Raw genomic sequence first — 22890 nt, 5'->3', positions numbered from 1 at the left:
TGCAGGGGACCTGGGTTCGATCCCTATGTTGGGAAGATCCCCTGGAGAAGGGAAAGGCTACCTTCTCCAGTATTCTGGCCTGGAGAATTCCACGGACTGTATAGTCATGGGGTCACAAAGAGTTGGACACGCCTGAGTGACTTTCACTTTGTTTGCCTGAACTGGGTATTTTTCATAACTAATCAAAATTATAATTTCTACATGCTAGTTAGGATGGGGGGTGTGGCGCGGGCAGGTAGGAGGAGAGTTTTCCACAGGTTATTCTCAAACAAACATCCTCAGGTCCCCATTTTAATGAACTATCAGCCCACAATGATGATGTGAGCTGGTACAAAACATACAGAAAAGCAGGTGGTTAAAATTTTGTCTAGAGACACATTTAAGAAGTACCAAAATGTTTGAAGGCATATTATTTGACTGAAAATAGCTCAGTATTGATGCAACTCAAGCCTGCCTGGCAAGAAAAAAAAAAAGAAGAGGCAAGTTGAATAAAATTAGAAGGATTTTTATGACAGTTGAGCTTTCAGGGAACTATGTGAATGAAGAGAAAGAAAAGATTTGGCAGGGACTTCCCTGGTAGCCCAGTGGCTAGGACTCCACACTTCCAATGCAGGGGACTTGGATTCAACCCCCGGTCAGGGAACTGGATCCCACATGCTGCAACTGGGAGCTTCTTCATATGCCTGTAACTAAAGATCCCACATATTAAAAAGCAGAGACATTACTTTGTCAACAAAGGTCCATCTAGTGAAGGCTATGGTTTTGCCAGTAGTCATGTATGGATGTGAAAGTTGGACTATAAAGAAAGCTGAGTACTGAAGAATTGATGCTTTTGAACTGTGGTGTTGGAGAAGACTCTTGAGAGTCCCTTGGACTGCAAGGAGATCCAACCAGTCCATCCTAAAGGAAACCAGTCCTGAGTGTTCATTGGAAGGACTGATGGTGAAGCTGAAACTCCAATATTTTGGCCAACTGATGTGAAGAGTTGACTCATTTGAAAAGACCCTGATGTTAGGAAAGATTGAAGGCAGGAGGAGAAAGGGACAACAGAGGATGAGATGGTTGGATGGCATCACCAACTCAATGGACATGAGTTTGGGTAAACTCCACGAGTTGGTGATGGACAGGGAGGCCTGGTGTGCTGCGCTTCATGGGGTCGCAAAGAGTCGGACACGACTGAGTGACTGAACTGAAGTGAAAGATCCCACATGCCACAACTAAAGAAGGAAGATCCCAGGCAGCCAAATAAATATATAAATATTAAAGAAAAAAAGAAAAGATTTGGCAATCTAGAAGCAAATGATCAATAAACAAACATCAATGATAGTTTCATCAATAGCACAGAACAATTCAGACTGAAACTAAGAATATTTCATTTACAATAACATCAAAAGGGAAAAAAAATAGGAATATATTTAACAAAAGATAAAACTCATATGCTAAAAATGACAAAACATTCTTACAAGAAATTTTAAAGACACCTAAATAAATGGAAAAACTATGTCCACATATTGGAGGATTTAATATGGTTAAGATGGCAATACTCCCTAAATTGATTTACAGATTCAGTGCAACCCCTACCAAAATTCCAATAGCCTTTTTCACAAAAATTGGCCAACTTATTCTAAAATTCATATGGACATAAGCAACCCTCAATAGCCATGAACAAATTTAGAAGGACTCACACTTTCAGATTTCAAAGCTTACTTCAAAGCTACAACCACTTCCCTAGTGGCCCTGTGGTTAAGACTCCATGCATCCCCTGAAGGGGGCAAGGGTTTGATCCCTGGCTGTATGTGTGTGTGCACAGTCACTCAGTCGTGTCTGACTCTTTGTGACCCCACAGACAGTAGCCTGCCAAGCTCCTGTGTCCATGTGGATTCTCCAGGCAAGAACACTGGAGTGCGTTGCCAAGACCTCTTCCAGGGAACCTTCCCAACCCAGGGATCAAACCCAGGTTTCCCGCATGGCAGGCAGATTCTTTATCGTTTGAGCTACCAGGGAAACCCTGTTGGGGAACTAAAACCCTGCATGCAGTGTGGCCAAAAAACAAAAGATAAAAGCTATGACAAACAGGACTATGAGGTACTGACCTAAGAGCAGACATAGACTAATTAGAATATAACTGGTAGTACAGAAATAAGCCCAGTCTTCCTGTTAAATGATTTTGGACAAGAGTGCCAAGACAATTCATCAGGGGAATGAAGGTGAGTGTGTGCTCAGCTGCTCAGTCATGTCCAACTCTTTGTGACTCCACTGGACTCCAAAAAGTTGTGTCCAACTCTACACAACGAGTTGTGTCCAAGTCTACACAAAGAGTCATGTCCAACTCTTTGTGTAGTTCACCAGGCTCTTCTGTTCAGGGGACTTCCCAGGCAAGAATACTGGAGGGGTTGCCACTGCCTTCTCCAGGGGATCTTCCCAGGGAGCGAACCCATGTTTCCTACATTGGCAGGCAGATTCTTTACCATTGAGCCACCTGGAAAGCCCAGGGGAATGAATAGTCCTCTACGAATGGTGCTAACAACCAGACACCACATATAATGAATAGAGCTGGACTCTCACACCATTAATTCAAAATAGATCAAAGACCTAAATGTAAGAGCTAAAAATTTTATAAAATGCTTAGAATGAAACACAAGCGCAAATCTTCATGACCTTAGACTAAGCAATAGTTTCTTCATTCAGTTCAGTTCAGTTCAGTCGCTCAGTAGTGTCTGACTCTTTGCGACCCAGCATGCCAGCCCTCCCTGTCCATCACCAACTCCCCCTAAATAAATCATAAGAAACCAAAGAAAAGACAGGTAAATTAGAATTAGTGTTAAAATTTTTGTGATTAAAAGGGTACTCTCAAGAAAGCAAAGAGACAACCCACAGAATGGGAGAAAATGTCTGCAAATCATGTAACTCATAAGGGTCTAGTACCCGGAATAAAGAACTCTTGTAACAATAAAAAGACAACTCAGTTAAATAATGGGCAAAGAATTTGAATAGACGTTTCTTCAAAAAGATACACAAAGAGCCAATTAGGACATGAAAAGATGTTTAACGTCATTAGCCACAAGGGAAGCGCAAATCAAAACCACCATGAGATTTTTCACGTCAACTAGAATGACTACAATCAAAAAGATAATGGGCAAAAATGTAGAGAAACTGTAACCTTTGTACATTATCCATGAGAATGTCAGATGCTGCAGCTGCACTGTAAAACAGCTCAATGCTTCCTCAAGTAGCTGAACAGAGTTACCGTGTAACCAAGCAATTCCTTTCCTAGGTATATGCCCAGGAGAACTGAAAACATGTCAACACAAAACTTGTATGTGAATGTTTATAGGAGCATTATTCCTAACTGCCAAAAAGTAGAAGCAACCCAAATGCCTGATAAATGGATAAATAAATGTAGGATATCCACACAATGGCATATTTATCACTCAGCCATAAAGAGGAAAGAAGCACTGATTCATGCTACAACATGAACTTTGAGACATTCAACTAAATGAAATATTACAAAAGAGAAAGACACACAAGGTCACATATTACATGACACTACTGATATGAAAAATCCAGAACAGGCAAATAAAGAGAGACAGGAAGTAGACTGGTGGTTGACAGAGGATTAGTGGAAGAGGAACTAGAGCAGGGACTGCTAATGGGTATGGGGTTTCTTTCTCGAGTAATTTTTTAAAAAATGTCCTGGAATTAAATAATAGTTATAGTTGCATAAATTTGTGATTATACTAAAAATCACTGAATTGCACACTTTTTAGAGTGGTAAGTGGGGACTTCCCTGGTGGTCCAGAGGCTAAGACTCCAGGTTCCCAATGCAGAGGGCCCAGGTTCGATTCCTGGCCAGGGAACTGGATCTGGCATGACACAACTAACCATTCACGTACCACAACTAAAGATCCAGAGTGCTGCAACTGAGACCCAGTGCAGCCAAATAAATAAATAAAAATAAAATTTTTTTTTAATTAAATAAACAAAAACAAAGTGATAAGTTATATATGGAATATGAATAATAGAGAACTAGCTAAACCTGGAAAAAAGGGCAGAAGGGAAATGAAATGCAAAAAGAACAATAAATTTCAGTATAGTTATGTAATGAATTTCTACTCAGCAGTTAAAAATGAATGCGTGAATCCACATACCAACGGACTGCAAAAATTTGATATTGAGCGAGAAAGCAATCTGTAGAGGAACACATATGTAAAATATCATTTTTTAAAAGGTAAAAACAATGCTCTAGATAAATACGTACATATGTAAAAGTTATAAAGAGATGAATCGAAAAATATACACCAAAGATGAGACAGCAATCCACCTATGGGGGAAGCAGGAAGGCAATGGGGCTGGGAAGGGATGCCCACAGCACTAAAAGAATCTAAAGCAAATGTGTGCTACAAGAGAGGACATAGTTGGCTGGCAGGTTCATAATTAGCACATTATTCTCTTTTCTGCTTCCTAGAAACTTCAGTAAAAGTTGAATAAAAATTAAAAAATGAATAGGACTCAATAGAATGAAATCCGTAACTAAACTCTAATCCATGGTAAACTTTTTTTCTTAATGAGACAACCACTGTAGTTGATAATCATTTCATTACTTGTATTTCCTTCTCTACAACTTTCTATCATCTTTCCAAAATATAAAATTCAAGTGACATTCTGTATAACGTTAATTTCTGAAATATACACATGATTACAAATATACAACTAACTTTTGGGTTCTGAAGATTAGAAAAGGAGAGGAGCAAAACAGAAAAGTGGCCTATTTTGGAGCTCAAAAACAGGAAAGCACCAAGAGTTTACTGCTTCTATAAAGAAATGCATGAGATAAACAGGGAGAGACTAGAAGTGGATGAAAAGTTAAGAGAAGAAAGAAAATTACATATAAAGTTGAAGAGTATAAAACACTAATTTTAAAACATTTTGGGGGAGCGCAGAATACCTATTCCAGCTGTTCTCAAGCTAGTCTCAGAACTCCTTTGTCTCTTCAGTCCTATCAAAGACTTCAAAAAAGTTTTGCCTACATGGGTTATATCTATCAATATTGTGTTAGAAATTAAAACAAAGAAACTTTTGAAAACACAGGAAATCACAAGCACATATTGAATTATCCTGAATGGTGATGTCATCAACTTGTCATACAAGTGCAAAAACTCTGCCACATACTCCTGAGAGAATCAGGAAGACCATCTAGTGACAACTTAGTATTATCATGAAAACTGTTTCCACCACATATACCCTGAAAGATATTCAGGAACAACTGACTTATCCAAAAGAAATACTAACTCAAAGTCTAACTTGAAAAGAGAAACATGAACTGGGTGAAACAAGGCTTTTTTACTTTACTGGGTTTAAGAAACCTGTCACAGAAATTTTATCTTCACATAGTGAGATACAATGACTCATAAGTTGTTTTATAGCAAGTTAGGATCCCATCAGAAATTTAAGCTATTTCTGCTTTACATTTATTTATTCAAAGAACACTGCATCTGGCAAAGGCTGCCCAATCTTATAACATATTCAAAGTCCATCTGGAATTTTATGCAGCCTTAAAATGCCACCATGCATTTTCACATTTGCTATCAATTTTAAAACGTAAGAAACAAAAGGATTTAGAAGTAACCAGAATTTCCAGAACCCCAGGCCCATCATCCTTTCCCATTCATTACAGACACAGCAGCCAGCATCTTCCTACAACACATTTCTCTTTTGCTTTGATTTTTAAGAAGTCTCATGGTTTATAAATCTTCTAATGATCTGCCCTGCCATATTTCACCTACTTCCCCCCAACAACTACACCCCAAGAGAAGAAAAAAAATTATTGATGTTCTTACCAATATGTTGTGGGGATATCTATGAGGAAGACATAAATGTCCTGCTCTGATAAAGATTTCAAATAAAAATATGCCAAGTGTGGCAAGTATTATAAGGTTATATAAGGTATTCCATAAATACAACAAAGGAAATTAACACAGCCAGTTGACCCTTCTCTGAAGAAACACAGTTTAAGCTGAGATCTGAAAGGTAAAAGGTGGTGGAATGAGTGGACCTCTGTCTTTTTTTTTTTTTTTTGACCTCTGTCTTTTTTGACTAGAGAACACAACCACTGGGTAAGGCCTCATCTGTACTTGGGTTTGGCTTGGACCTTGTGAATTTCCTGCTTTTACCTTCACATTCTGCTGCCTAAATATGCTGAGAGCCTCATTTAAGGTGACTGGAACTATCCTGGTTTTAAAACTAGAAGTCTGGGGCTTTCTGGTGGCTCAGTGGCTCAGCCTGCTGATACAGGAGACACAGGTTCGATCCCTGGCCTCGTGGCACCTAAGTCCGTGCACCATAGTTACTGAGCTGTGCTCTAGAGCCTGGGAACAGTAACTACTGAAGACTGTGCACCCTAGAATTCTTGCATCACAGCAAGAGGCTACTGCAGCGAGAGGCCCGCACACAGCAACTGAGAGCAGCCCCCACTCAATACAGCTACAGAAAAGCCCAAGCAGCAACAAAGACCCAGCACAGTCATAAACAAATAGAATTTTAAAGTGAAAGTCGCTCAGTTGTTCTGATTCTGTGACCCCCTGGACTATACAGTGCATGGAATCCTCCAGGCCAGAATCCTGGAATGGGCAGCCGTTCCCTTCTCCAGGGGATCTACCCAACCCAGGGATCGAACCTGAGTCTCCCACACTGCAGGTGGATTCTTTACCACCTGAGCCACCAAAAAACAACACTAAACTCCTACATTCAGAGAATCGCTCAGTCTCAGGCAAACCAGGAGAACTGGTTACTTCAGCCCTCATATTGCTTTGGCCTCCTAAAAGAAAACCTGCTGTCCCATAACAGCTAAACTTTGAAAGACTGAAAATGCCAAGTCTCTCCAAGAAAATAGCCCAAGAATTCACATACAAAGTGAAAAACTGGTTTAACCACTGTGGAAATTTGTTTGCAATATACTACTAAAGTGTACTTACACCTGCCCCACAAACCAAGAATCCTAATCCTCAGTGTTTACCCAAGTGGAATGAGACCTTAAGTACACCAAAAGAATGTTCATAGCAGTTTTATTCACAGGAGCCAATCAATATAGGAAACCACCTCATGTCCATCAGCATGAGGATGAATACTACTGGACCCAAACAAAGAACAAGTGATACAAGCAATAACATAGACGGATCCCACAGACACAGCGCTGAGTGAAAAAAAAGTCAAGCAAAAAGAGTAAATACCATAGGTACTTCATTGGGATGAAGTCAAAATCAGAGACCAGGCAAAGCTAAACAGACATCAGGGAAGTGGTTATCTGAGGAGGAAGAGGGTGCCAATGAACACAAAGGAAATCTGCTGAGGTATGAGAAAGTCTTCTATCTTGATCTGAGTGGTAATAATAGAAATGTATACATCTGCGAAAATGTACTGACCTGCGCACTTTACATGTTATACTGTATTTTACACCTTGACTTTTTAAATATTTTTTTAGAAAACTAGGATCTTTCTTTCTAGACAATGTAATAGGGACCCTCCTCTCTGAAACAACCAAATTTTACAAATCTTGGGTTTGTTTTTTCCCTTTACAAATTTCCTTCCCCAAATCAAAACTTAATAATATACATGAAGCATCAGGCCACTGGCACATCAGGCAATGAAGAACAGTAAACCCTGAGACAGGAAGCAAACAAGGTGAGCCCTAACACTGGCCCTATTTATTGCCTTGGCAGAGTTTCCTGGCAACAGAGAAGGCAGGGAAACTGAGGCAGAGCCTGGGTGACTCCCAGATGAGGAGACAAAGGTGAGAGACGAGGGAGACGCGGTTCAGAAGATGAGAGCACTGGAGTGAGAAAACCTGGAGATCACAGCCAGTAATTCTCAAGCATAGAACCCATCAGTGAATGCAAGTGAGGAAACAGCCATAAACTAGGGAAACAATCAGCGGAACAGTGCCCTGTGCTCACACTGAGGCACGAACAGTGCTTCTTTTTCAACAACTACACTAGTAAAACTCATAATTCACGGTGTATTGGGTAGGGTACACAGAAAGGTCTTGCTTAAGTAATAGGGAACAAATGAGCACTGACTGCTCTGTACCCACTTAACAAATATACATTAAGTCATAAAGTCAACAACCAAAAGGACCAAACTGTTTCCAAGTAACTTAAGTGCATCACAGAACAAAGCTCAAGAAGATTTACAGGAACATAAAAAATCCTGTAACATAAAAATTACAGGACACAAGAAGGTAAAATTTACATATCCATTAGGAGGCCTAAAATTAAAAAGACTGACCTCATGAAGTGTTGGCAAAGATGTGACGAAACCGTAACTCCCCCACATTGCAGATGAGCGTGTAAAACAGTAGATTCACCATAGCAAAGAGTTTGCAGTTTCTTTTTTTTTTTAAGTTCTACCAGTTAACTGCTAACAACCATCTCCTTCCACCCTCATGCATGCATGCTCAGTCATGTAACCCCATGGCTACTCCATCTCTTCTAAGGGATTCCTGCCCACAGTAGTAGATATAATGGTCATCTGAGTTAAATTCACCCATTACAGTCCATTTTAGTTTGTTGATTCCTAGAATGTTGACGTTCATTCTTGCCATCTCCTGTTTGACCACTTCCAATGTGCCTTGATTCATGGACCTAGCCATGAAGAGATACCCTACGTGCAAGGTAAGAGAAACCCAAGTAAGACAGTAGGTGTTGCGAGAGGGCATCAGAGGGCAGACACACTGAAATCACAGACAACTAGTCAATCTGATCACATGGACCACAGCCTTGTCTAACTCAATGAAACTAAGCCATGCCCGTGGGGCCATCCAAGACGGGCAGGTCATGGTGGAGAGATCTGACAGAATGTGGTCCACTGGAGAAGGGAATGGCAAACCACTTCAGTATTCTTACCTTGAGAACCCCATGAACAGTATGAAAAGGCAAAATGATAGGATACTGAAAGAGGAACTCCTCAGGGCGGTAGGTGCCCAATATGCTACTGGAGATCAGTGGAGAAACAACTCCAGAAAGAATGAAGGGATGGAGCCAAAGCAAAAACAGTACCCTGTTGTGGATGTGACTGGTGATAGAAGCAAGGTCTGATGCTGTAAAGAGCAATATTGCATAGGAACCCGGAATGTCAGATCTATGAATCAAGGAAAATTGGAAGTGGTCAAACAGGAGAGGGCAAGACTGAACGTTGACATTCTAGGAATCAGCGAACTAAAATGGACTGGAATGGGTGAATTTAACTCAGATGACCATTTAACTCAGTTTGGGATTAGCAGATGCAAACTATTATCTATAGGTGGATAAACAACAAGGTCCTACTAACCCAAGGGATTGTAGCCCTCCAGGTTTGTCTGTCCTTGGAATTCTCCAGGCAAGAATACTGGATCCCTTAGGAGAAATGGAGTAGCCATTATAGTCAACAAAAGAGTCTGAAATGCAGTACTTGGATGCAATCTCAAAAACGACAGAATGATCTCTGTTTGTATTCAAGGCAAACCATTCAATATCACGGTGATCCAAGCCTATGCCCCAAGTAACGCTGAAGAAGCTGACGTTGAATGGTTCTGTGAAGACATACAAAACCTAGAACTAACACCCAAAAAAGATGTCCTTTTTATTATAGGGGACTGAAACGCAAAAGTAGAAGTTAAGAAACACCTGGGGTAACAGGCAAATTTGGCCTTGGAATACGGAATGAAGCAGGGCAGAGGCTGATAGAGTTTTGCCAAAAGAATGCACTGGTCATAGCAAACACCCTATTCCAACAACACAAGAGAAGACTCTACACATGGACATCACCAGCTGGTCAACATCAAAATCAGACTGAATATATTCTTTGTAGCCAAAGATGGAGAAGCTCTATACAGTCAGCAAAAACAAGACCAGGAGCTGACTGTGGCTCAGATCATGAACTCCTTATTGCCAAATTCAGACTTACATTGAAGAAAGTAGGGAAAACCACTAGACCATTCAGGTATGACCTAAATCAAATCCCTTATGATCATACAGTGGAAGTGTGAAATACATTTAAGGGACTAGATCTGATAGACAGACTGCCTGATGAACTATGGACGGAGGTTCGTGACATTGTACAGGAGACAGGGATCAAGACCATCCCCATGGAAAAGAAATGCAAAAAAGCAAAATGGCTGTCTGGGGAGGCCTTACAAATAGCTGTGAAAAGAAGAAAAGTGAAAAGCAAAGGAGAAAAGGAAAGATATGCCCATATGAATGCAGAGTTCCAAAGAATAGCAAGGAGAGATAAGAAAGCCTTCCTCAGAAATCAATGCAAAGAAATAGAGGAAAACAACAGAATGGGAAAGACGAGACATCTCTTCAAGAAAATTAGAGATATCAAGGGAACATTTCATGCAAAGATGGGCTCGATAAAAGACAGAAATGGTATGGAAATAACAGAAGCAGAAGATGTTAAGAAGAGGTGGCAAGAAAACACAGAAGGACTGTACAAAAAAGATCTTCATGACCCAGATAATCACGATGGTGTGATCACTCACCTAGAGCCAGACATCCTGGAATGTGAAGTCAAGTGGGCCTTAGAAAGCATCACTACAAACAAAGCTAGTGGAGGTGATGGAATTCCAGTTGAGCTACTTCAAATCCTGAAAGATGATGCTGTGAAAGTACTGCACTCAATATGCCAGCAAATTTGGAAAACTCAGCAGTGGCCACAGACCTGGAAAAGGTCAGTTTTCATTCCAATCCCAAAGAAAGGCAATGCCAAAGAATGCTCAAACTACCACACAATTGCACTTATCTCACATGCTAGTAAAGTAATGCTCAAAATTCTCCAAGCCAGGCTTCAGCAATACGTGAGCCGTGAACTTCCAGATGTTCAAGCTGGTTTTAAAAAAGGCAGAGGAACCAGAAATCAAATTGCCAACAGCAGCTGGATCATTGAAAAAGCAATAGAGTTCCAGAAAAACATCTATTTCTGCTTTATTGACTATGTCAAAGCCTTTGACTACGTGGATCACAATCAACTGTGGAAAATTCTGAAAGAGATGGGAATACCAGACCACCTGAACTGCCTCTTGGGAAACTTGTATGCAGGTCAGGAAGCAACAGTTAGAACTGGACATGGAACAACAGACTGGTTCCAAATAGGAAAAGGAGTATGTCAAGGCTGTATATTGTCACCCTGCTTATTTAACTTCTATGCAGAGTACACCATGAGAAACGCAGGACTAGAAGAAGCACAAGCTGGAATCAAGATTGCCAGGAGAAATATCAATAACCTCAGATATGCAGATGACACCACCCTTATGGCAGAAAGTGAAGAGGAACTGAAAAGCCTCTTGATGAAAGTGAAAGAGGAGAGTGAAAAAGTTGGCTTAAAGCTCAACATTAGAAAATGAAGATCATGGCATCTGGTCCCATCACTTAATGGGAAATCGATGGGGAAATAGTAGAAACAGTGCCAGACTTTATTTTTTGGGGCACCAAAATCACTGCAGATGGTGATTACAGCCATGAAATTAAAAGATGCTTACTCCTCAAAAGCAAAGTTATGACCAACCTAGATAGCATGTTAAAAAGCAGAGACACTACTTTGCCAACAAAGGTCCGTCTAATCAAGGCTATGGTTTTTCCAGTGGTCATGTAGGGATGTGAGAGTTGGACTGTGAAGAAAGCTGAGCACCCAAGAATTGATGCTTTTGAACTGTGGTGTTGGAGAAGACTCTTGAGAGTCCCTTGGACTGCAAGGAGATCCAACCAGTCCATTCTAAAGGAGATCAGTCCTGGGTGTTCATTGGAAAGACTGATGCTAAAGCTGAAACTGCAGTACTTTGGCCACCTCATGCGAAGAGTTGACTCACTGGAAGACTCTGATGCTGGGAGGGATTGGGGGCAGGAGGAGAAGGGGCTGACAGAGGATTAGATGGTTGGATGGCGTCACTGACTCGATGGACATGAATTTGAGTGAACTCCGGGAGTTGGTGATGGACAGAGAGGCCTGGCGTGCTGCGATACACGGGGTCACAAAGAGTCGGACACGACCGAGCGACTGAACTGAACTGATGGACCTAACATTCCAGGTTCCTACGCAATATTGCTCTTTACAGCATCGGATGTTGCTTCTATCACCAGTCACATCCACAACTGGGTGTTGTTTTTGCTCTGGCTCTATCCCTTCAATCTTTCTGGAGTTATTTCTCCACTGATTTCCAGTAGCATACTGGGCACCTACGGACCTGGGGAGTTCATCTTTCAGTGTCCTATCTTTTTGCTTTTTCGGAATACTACTCAACAATAAAAAGTAAGAAACCACTAATCCATGTATTCATGGATTAGAAGACTCAGTATTAAAAAGTTATCAATTCTCCCCCTAGTAGATGTAATGAAATCCCAACCAAAATCCCAGCAGACCTTTTTATTTTTGTAAAAACTGACAAGCTGATTCTAAAATTTAAATAAAAATGCAGAGGATCTAGAGTAGCCAAAAAAAGTTTAAAAAAGAACAAGTCAAAGTTGGAGGGCTAATATTACTTGATTTCAAGTAGTAGTAGAAAGATACAATAATCCAAAGTCCGCTGATGGTGAAAATGGCAACAAGAGCAACAAATGGATGAAAGGAGCAGAAGAGAAAGGATAGAAATAGATGCACATATTTAAAGCCAACTGATGTGACAGAGGCACAAAAGCAATACAATGGTGAAAACACAGTCTTTTCAACAAGCAGGGCTGAAACAACTGAAAACAGATGCAGCGCCCCCAAAAGGACCTAAGCATGGGCACCTTGCACCGAAACACAAGGATTAACTACAAATGATCACAAACTTATAGTTAAACAGAAACCTATGAAACTTCCATAAGAAAATATAAGAAAGGACAAAGTGATAGCAAAGTATGAAAATAAACTGATTCATACTTTCTGGAAGGCTCCTCAAGAACATGTTAAAAATCTTAAGAATGGTACATACACTCTGATCTAATCATTCCACCAAGTAAAGAAGACAAAACAGATAACTTCATGAAACTGTATTTGTTAGACCAGTCACATGCATTTTTTTTACTCCATTTTCCTGTAAACTACTAAATAATCTAAAAGAATTCTGTAACAGCACATGTTATTTAACATTGTGAATTATGTGATATATGAATTACCAGTATAAGAAATAGGAGCCATCACACACGATAGGATAATCCTTTTCAAAAGTTTAAATAGTCTGGAAACCAAGTGTCAGAAAATTTATAGTCTAGCATGGACATCAGAGAAGGCAATGGCACCCCACTCCAGTACTCTTGCCTGGAAAATCCCATGGATGGAGGGGCCTGGTGGGCTGCAGTCCATGGGGTCACTAAGGGTCAGACACGACTGAGCGACTTCACTTTGACTTTTCACTTTCATGCACTGGAGAAGGAAATGGTAACCCACTCCAGTGTTCTTGCCTGGAGAATCCCAGGGACGGTGGAGCCTGGTGGGCTGCCGTCTATGGGGTCGCACAGAGTCGGACATGACTGAAGCGACTTAGCAGCAGCAAGGACAAACTAGAAATAAGAATCAATCGGGATACAGGATTACAACTACATTTCTTACAGACATTTTCTGCAGGATATCTCCTCCTGGAAGCCTTTCACTAATGAGTTTCATAATCTCTAAAACTTTCATCTAATCTAGTCATCCCTTCTGGTCCTATTGAAAGTGTAGTGACTCAGTTGTGTCCAACTCTTTGCAACCCCATGGACTGTAGCCTGCCAGGTTACTCCATCTATGGGACAGTCCAGGCAAGAATACTGGAGTGGGTTGCGATTTCCTTCTCCAGGGGATCTTCCCGACCCAGGGATTGAACCCGGATCTCCTACCTGCACAGGCAGACTCTTTATCATCTGAGCCACCAGGGAATCTGGTGGCTACTTATAGTATTAAGTATATAAGTATAGTATATACTTATAATATATAAGTAATACTTATATAAGTATTACCAACTTATAGTAATTTATATAAAAATATATACAATCCTAAGCAAGTTAAGAAGTCTGTTAAAATAGGGAAGAATATGGAAAACATTTCTCCAACTGTATAGAATACTGAGTAATCTGAAAACAATATCAAAAGAACAAATGGATTTGCTGCTTGAACTATGAAAACTCAGTAAGAGTCAACCATATTACACCTTAAAGGCAAAAACAATTATTTAAAAAAAAGGAAATAAAATATTTTGTTATCTCAAGAGATGTCTAACACCATAACCTTCAATAATTTACTGCCAAGTTCAAATTATTTCCTCTCAGGAATTGCAGTTTCACCTGCATGAATTATGGATACTCTTGCTGCTGCTGCTGCTAAGTCGCTTCAGTCGTGTCTGACTCTGTGCGACCCCATAGACGGCAGCCTACCAGGCTCCCCCATCCCTGGGGTTCTCCAGGCAAGAACACTGGAGTGGGTTGCCATTTCCTTCTCCAATGCATGAAAGTGAAAAGTGAAAGTGAAGTCGCTCAGTCGTGTCAGACTCTTAGCGACTCCATGGACTGCAGCCTACCAGGCTCCTCCATCCACGGGATTTTCCAGGCAAGAGTACTGGAGTGGGGTGCCATCGCCTTTATGTAAAGCAAGTTTGGCTAACCAATGTAAAAATATCCATGTAGCTTTAAAGATTATTTTAAGTTTTATACACTGGGTTGAAGCCAGAAGGAACAAAAGACAAAGCCAAGGGATCTTGGGGAAAAAACTGTGTTAAGAGAGATGATTTTATAAACATAATTATGGGAATTCCCAGGTGGTCCAGTGGTTAAGACTCCACATTTCCATTGTACAGGGCACAGGTTCAATCCTTGGTCAGGGAATCAAGATCCTGCATGTCATGAGGCACAACCATAATAATAATTTATGCCAAGAAGCTGGTTAGAACCAAGATAGGCAAAGAAGGTGGTTAGAACCAAGATATTGTATCAGATGACATGTGAAGCTATAACAGGGGTCAAAGTCCTTCCTGGGAAACTCCCCTCTACCACAGCATTTTCTATACTGCAGTAAAACAGCTTCTGTCTGTAACCCACAGGACTAAAGGCTTTCTGAGAGCAGGGACAGTGTCTGGTCACTATAAATATTCAGAGCGCCCAGAACAGCCACCTGCTCAAACTGAGATGCTCAGTGAATTATTTAATTAATAAAGAATAAGATATTAGAAGGTGCACAGCCCACTGAAAAATAACTGGATTTGGAATTTCCAGTTCTAGTTATAGAATGTTGCCACTTGATACATTATTCTGAATGAGGTATACTAACCATGGTGATAATAACCCTTATTCACCAACATCACTATCATCCATCTTAATACCACTGTAGTAAATATTCAGATTTTCTCAACCTCCTTCCGTCCCTTTGGAAGATCAGAAAGCTTAAAATAAGTTCCCAGCTTCCTATGCACCCCAAGTTGTGCATGGGAACTGGTAAGATATATGGGAGGCTATGAGACAGGGGCCATCTTCTTGAGACTCTTAGCCATTAGCAAAGTTGAGAAGGTAAGGCTTTTTATGAGGCAAGGTCCATTCTCCAAGTTCCTAGACGTCAAGAATGCAGCAGGCATCAGCAGCTTCTTGATAAGACTTCTTCTTCTTTATTTATTTATTTTTTTTAAATATGGAACACTTCACGAATTTGCGTGTCATCCTTGCGCAGGGGCCATGCTAATCTTCTCTGTATCGTTCCAATTTTAGTATATGTGCTGCCGAAGTGGGCACTTGATAAGACTTCTAAAACCTTGGACAAGGCTTTAGGAGACCATTTTCCAACTTCCTGGCTATGTTGTCATTGTTTAGTTGCTAAGACACGCCTGACTCTATGCGACCCCATGGACGGTAGCCTACCCAGCTCCTCTGTCCATGGAATTCTCCAGGCCAAGAACAGTAGAGTGGGTTGACATTTCCTTCTCCAGGGGATTTTCCTGACCCAGGGATCGAACCTGTGTCTCCTGCACTGGCAGCCATATTCTTTATCAATGAGCCACCAGAGAAGTCCCATTCTAAATAAAGGGCAATATATAAAGATAAAAGCCTAGTAGAAATAGACGTAGCAGTAGGAAGTTACAGAATTCAATATATATACTTCAGTGGAAAGATTTTTCTTTAAAGATAACCTGTAGAAAATTTTAGATTAGCTACTCTAGCTACTCTGACTACAAAAATGATATTCCTTCAACCAGTCATATGAAAATATAAAACATGAAGTCTATATCCTTCCAGCCCACAAACTAAGCTAACCCAAGGCTTTTAAAGAAACTTAAGAGTATCTATTGGATATTATCGGAATAGCCTCATTTAATTACTGGAATGCCTCATTTAATAATCAATAAGCAACGTGACATCAATTTTAAAGTATTAATATGGTACTTGCTTTAAAAAGATAATAGCAGCCATTAACATTCAAGGTAACAGATCAAAAAGAAAATGTGTATCATAAAACATAATTAACTTGCCAAACAATATACCTCTGTAATATTTACAGTTGATAATAATCTGGTTAATGAGACACAAACTTGCCGTTATTGCTAATTGTAAAATGTCATTTACAAAATAAAAAACACTATAAAACAGCAAGAGAAAAATGTCCTTATGAACAAATGTTTATTACTTTTAAGGCAGTGACAAAAAATAGATCTTTGTGCCAACTCCAATCAACCAGTAGTAGCTGCCTGGATAAGACTGAGAAGGTTCTCCAGGGACGGATGGAGTTAGGACTCAGTGTCTCAGATTAGCCACACTTGGACGTGGAGAGTACTGGGACCTCTCTAGCAGCCTAGTAGTTAAGACTCCACACTTTCATGGCAAGGGCGTGGGTTCAATTCCTGGTTGGGGAACTAAGATCCCACATGCCAGGCAGCATGGCCAAATTTTTTTTTTTTTTTAATGAGAGTGTAAGGCTGAGGTCTATGCTTCTACATACTTCACAGTCTAAGACCTATGGGCTATGTACTCATATCGTGAAACTACACAAGAATATACCACAGACATCTAGAAGTCAAATATGTTTAGCCTTATTATTGCTAATAACATTTGTGGTCAAAGCACAAAAACTGGAAACAAGAAAAGAATACCAGGACAGTTTTCTGTTATTGCTGTATTTTCCCTTCTCTCTTCCAACAGTATTGCTCTTGGAAGTATCTACTGATAGATACACAAACAATTAAAAAGACTTCATTTTCTCCAACCCCTGAATGGTAATCAAAAAATACACCACTCCTGGGACTTCCCTGGTGTTCCAGTAGTTGAACTCCACACTTCCAATACAGGGATCCCGGGTTTGGTGGGGGAGAGAGGGAACAGTGTATATATACACTGTATGTTTAAGACCCCACACAGTGTGTTGCAGCCCGAAAGAAAGAACAAAAAAACACTTCTGTGAAAACAGTCCCAAGGAGGGATGGGCGGGAAGAGTCTGTAAAAAATGCTGAAGTCCTTAGTCTATCACAGCAAGGCTCTGAGTGTTACCCAGAAATCTATCTTAGAATTTAGGAGATGGTTGCCTTGGGGACGCACAGTACTCATTTATTAAAATTGGAAAAACGAGACTTTCTAACAGAAAGTGTGATTTAGCTGCCTGGTTTTTGTCAATAAGGACTGGCTCTGCCATTAAAGTTTTACTGGTAGTCATTTTCCACTGAATAAATGAAATCCACAGCTCCAACGATCTGATGAAAATATATTTAAATACAGATCATATTATGCTCTATTCATCAATTTACGTTATATATTTAAACACATAAGTACAAACACAGTGTGTGTGTGTGCTCAGTTATTAGATCCAAACATTTTATCAGAGTAAAATTTAAAATGCAAAGGTATATTCAAATGAACATTATTTCAACTTCCCCAAACTTTTCTGACATACTGGTTTAAATGTTCCTATATGATGGTTAGTTTTGTGTGTCAAATTGCCTAGGCTATAGTCCCTAGCTATTTAAATTCTAACTAGGTGTTGCTGTGAAAGTATTATGTAGATATGATTAACATCAGCTGAATCTGAGTAAAGGCGATTCTCCTCAGTAACCTGGGTGGGTTTCATTCAATCAAATGAAAGGTCTCAGGAGTAAAACTCAGATTTCCGTAAGAAAAAATTTCACCTGGCCAGCCCCACAATCATTTAAGTTAATTACTTGCAACAAATCTCTTTACATATTTATATAAACCAGCTGGAGATTACGTTTATGTGTATAGGATATTATATATTTATATATGTAAAATCCCCAACTAGTTGTTTATCTGGTAGATGCTAAGTGATAAAATCTACATAGGTCAAAGAGTAAGAAATATAATTAACAGTCATTTGTTAGGTCTTGGTAAAGCCTTTTTATTCTGCTTCTCAAAAAATGAGATTGTGAATAACTGATGACTGGTTAACAAACCTCTTCCAACTCCGCTGGTTTCAATTTCTCTGCTTTTGACAAGACTGAAGGAGGACATAATTGAATTGTCAGCTGCTAAATCATTAAAAATAACTTTTAATGCAAAACCACTATATGATTTTTCACATACAACTCAGAAGAACAAAGAGACTCTGAGGGCAGGGATTTCTGCTTGTTCAATGCTTATCATCCGAGCTTAGAAGAGTGTCCATAACATAGGAGGAGCTCAAAATATATTTGATAAGTGAATAAATGAGCAAAGAGCTACCATTCTCATCTATTTAGATGAAATAAATTTGTCAGAACCAACATTTATAAACATAAAAATCAGGAACAAAATACCAAACCTCTCATTCTAGCAATGCAAGGATTCCTTAACTGAATGAGGTAAGAGGAAGCCCCACCCATCTTGATTTCCAATGAAAATGTACTTTTGTGTTTAGTAATTATGAACATTTAAATTATGAACAATTACATTTTTAGTAATTATTTGTACTATAATTATAATAAGTCCAAAAGAAATTAAGACTCTGAGTCTTACAAACTCAAGACATACAAAGTATTTTAAATTTAAATTAATGTAAAATTTTTGTTCCAGAAAACAGTATGATGATAAACAAAACTTTCAAGCATAAAATACATTAGGCTAAAATTCTGCAGAGAAAGCAAAGTGGAAATGAACTTAAGGAGACAAATGGATCACATAAAATTTCAAACTGTTTAAGAGCTTGTTCATGCTGTTTTTTTAACCTGTGACAGTGGGCAAATTGTTTTTTTCTTTTTTTTGGCCATGTGGATGGTGGGATCTTAGTTCTGTGACAAGGGGTCAAACCCAGGCCCCCAGCAGTGGAAGCAGGAAGTCCTTACCAGGGAATTCCCTAGTCATTCATTTTTAAATGTCACTATCTGCAACACACCAGATACTTTATCTCTGCAACTATTTAAATTTTTTGATGAAAAATTTTATATGTCAACTTTCAAATGTATTAAGAAAATAAAATTTTTTTAAATTATTAAGGGAAATTCTAAAGCAAAAAATATAAAAGCTACTGTACTATACAATCATTTCCGTAAAAAGGAAAAAGTTGGGGGAAAATATGTGTATACACATACAAATGATTTCCTTCTATAAACACTGATTTTCTGTGGAAAAGACACTAGAAACTAGGAATAATGGTGTTCTGTGAGGGAGAACTGGGTCTTTGGAGACCTGATATGGGGAGTTTTTGCATTGAATATACTTTTGTCTTTTTTTTTTTTTTTTAAAGATTTCTTTATTTTTGGTTGTGCTGGGTCTTCGTTGCTGTGCGTGAGCTTTCTCTAGTTGCGGTGCACGGGTTTCTCATTGTGGAGGCTTCTCTTGTTGCGGAGCATGGGCTCTTGGGTTCAGGGGCTTCAACAGCTGAGGCACGTGGGCTCAACCGCTCTGGCGCATGGGCTTAGCTGCTCCATGCCATGTGGGACGCTCCCAGAGGAGGGATCAAACCCTTGCCTCCTGCATCAGCAGGTGACTCTCAACCACTGGACCACCAGGGAAGCCCCACTTTTGTACTTTTTAATTGTTGATTCATAATCAAATATTACCTTTCTAAACGCAAAAAGTTTTAACAAGTAAAACAAATAAAAATGTGAGGAAAACTGTAAGACTACAAATAGGATGAATACCTCCCTGACAAATAGACAATGTGATAAAACCAACAGAAGGAAGGAGAAAACACACATACACATCGAGGAATTAAAATGTAACTACAAGTAAAAGGATTAAATGTCCTTACTGAAGTTCAAGATTCTCAGAACAAGTGTAAAAAGATGAAAAACAAAACAAACAAAAACCCAGCTTTACGTGGTTTAAAAAGCTCAATACTCTTTAAAAAACAAAACCCGAGAGAATAGGTAATGTATATTACCATATGTAAAATTGATGACTAGTGCAAGTTCGATGCACAAAGCGGGGCACTCAATAGCTGGTGCTCTGGGACAACCCAGAGGGATGGAGTGGGGAGGGAGGAGGGAGGGGGCTTCAGGATGGCGGCGGGGGAGGAGGGGGGGAGACACGTGCACCCCTGGTTGATTCGTGTCAATGTGTGGCAGGGGCCACCACAATCTTGTGAAGTGAAAATGAAGTCGCTCAGTCGTGTCCAACTCTTTGCGACCCCATGGACTGTAGTCTACCAGGCTTCTCTGTCCATGGGATTTTCCAGGCAAGAGTACTGGAGTGGGTTGCCATTTCCTTCTCCAGGGGATCTTCCTGACCCAGGGATCGAACCCAGATCTCCTGCATTGCAGGCAGACGGTTTACCCTTTGAGCCACCAGGGAAGCCCTTGTCCTTCAATTAAAATAAATAAATTAATTAAAAATAATAATAATTAAAAAATTTAAACCTAAAAATTAAAAATAAAAAAATGTATAAACTAGACAAATGCTAGTAACAACAAAAATGGGAACAGCAATAACATTAGAAAAGGGAATTTCCTGGCAGTCCAGTAATTAAGACTCTGCACTTCAACTGCTGGGGGCCTGAGTTTGATCCCTGGTCAGGGAACTAAGATCTCAGTGCACATAGCCAAAATAATAACAGAAAAAAAAATGGAATTCAAAGTAAAAAGCATTAGAAAAAGATATTTTCTATTATATTTAAAAAGAATCCATCTCAAGACCAAACTTTTTAAGCACCTTGCATCTTTACTTCAAGACCAAAATCTATTAGAAATGCAAGGAGAAATGGACCAATAAAATTAACAGAAATAATTAACATTAGTAATCAATAGATCAGACAAACTAAGCCTATTCATATAAATAAATATTAGGTTAAAAAAGATGTATTTACAAACAAAGTGTGTGCTGAGATTTGAGTTGGGGTCTGAGGTGGACAAAGCAGGGTGTCAATGAAATAAGCTTATGTTGATTAACTGTTGAAGACAAGTGATGATTAAAGGCAGGTTCATTGTGCTCTTCTACATTTGTTTGAAAAATTCAGACAACTCAGAAGTGAATAATAAAGCATTACATAGCAAAACCTAGAGGAGATGACCACAGGTTCTCAAAGAAAATCTGTATGTAACCTTAAAAGCATTTACCAGAAAACAAGACAAATCTTTTTACTTTCCTGCTTTTCTTCTTCTCCCAGTATATGACAGAAGCACCTTGCTAAGTTCCATACAAAGTCCTACTGGGATTTTGATTGGGATTTCCTTAAACTAACAGATTAACTTGGGGAAAAATTAATATTTAAAAAACCAGCTTCTGATTTTGTAACTTCTACATTTTCCCCTATTTCATTCATTTTTGCTTTTATATTTAACTCCTTTTTTTGCATTTATTTTTCAATTCTACCTTGAATGCCTGGCTTTAATAGTTATTTTTAGTCATTTTATTCAAGGGTTGCTTTGAAGGCTTTAAATTTTCTTATGACTCTGGCCTCAACCCAGAGGTTTCTAAGATTACTATTTTTATTGTCATTCTTTTTGGAATCATTCACAATTGCAGGTTTTATTTCTCCTTCAACACAAAGGCATACATAAACATGTTTCTTAAATTACCAAACTGGATTGTAACATAGCTTATTTTCCTTTTATTGTTACTTCTATTTTTTTACTTCCTTGCCTTTGAACAGAATATTATTTGTGAGGAATTCCCTGGCGGTCCAGTGGTTAGGACTCAGCTCTTTCACTGCTAAGAGGGCAGGTTCGATTCCTAGTTGAGGTATTAAGATCCCACAAGTAGAGGGTGTGGGAACAATTTTTGTGTGTGTAGTTCCTGCTTTGCACTATTTGTTAAGGTTTTCTTTAGGCATCTTTTGTATATGAGTGTTATGAATTACCAGTCTGTCTCTTACCAGGAGAATTTATGCCATTTACATATTTTGTCACTGATGTGTTTGGACTCATTCTGGTCCTCTTATGTTACTTTATTGTTCTCTTTCCTTATTCTGTTGAGTGGGGGCCTATTTAGGACCATTTTAACCTCATCTGGGCTTCCCTGATAGCTCAGTTGGTAAAAGATCCACTGGAGAAGGGACAGGCTACTCACCCCAGTATTCTTGGGGTTCCCTTGTGGCTCAGCTGGTAAAGAATCCGCCTACATTGCAGAAGACCTGGGTTCAATCTCTGGTTTGGGAAGCTTCCCTGGAGAAGGGAAAGGCTACCCACTCCAGTATTCTGGCCTGGAGAATTCCATGGACTGTATAGTCCATAGCGTCGCAAAGAGTCAGACAAGACTGAGTGCCTTTCACTTTAACCTCATCTATTAATCTAGTAATGTAGATGAAGTATTGTAAAATCAAGTGATTTTTCTTTTATCAAATGATTTTAACATCTATTTATTTGGCTGCATTGAGATTTAGTTGCAGCACTCAAGATCCTCACTGATGCACGTGGGATCTTCATGGGCTTCTCTCTAGTTGCAGCGGCTGGGCTTAGTTGCCCCACAGCATGTGGGATCCCAGTTCTCCAACCAGGGATCAGGTCCACATCTCCCACTTTAGAAGAGGGATTCTTAACCACTGGACCATCAGGGAAGTTCCTAAAAT

At 39.5% G+C, this 22890-nt stretch overlaps 1 protein-coding gene and 1 non-coding gene across 9 annotated transcripts in view; both read right to left on the bottom strand.

Moving 5' to 3' along the window:
• MTA3 (metastasis associated 1 family member 3) overlaps positions 1-22890 on the bottom strand; it is a 213327-nt gene that overhangs the window by 119597 nt on the left and 70840 nt on the right. The window lies entirely within an intron of this gene.
• Positions 15595-15701, bottom strand: LOC113902003. The gene has a single exon (XR_003513650.1). It is a non-coding gene; the product is annotated as a U6 spliceosomal RNA (small nuclear RNA).

Source organism: Bos indicus x Bos taurus, chromosome 11 (genome assembly GCF_003369695.1).
Source record: "Bos indicus x Bos taurus breed Angus x Brahman F1 hybrid chromosome 11, Bos_hybrid_MaternalHap_v2.0, whole genome shotgun sequence".
NCBI classification, from domain to species: Eukaryota; Metazoa; Chordata; class Mammalia; order Artiodactyla; family Bovidae; genus Bos; species Bos indicus x Bos taurus.
The sequence above is the reverse complement of the archived record's forward strand: the minus strand, read 5'-3'. Positions and strand labels throughout refer to the sequence as shown.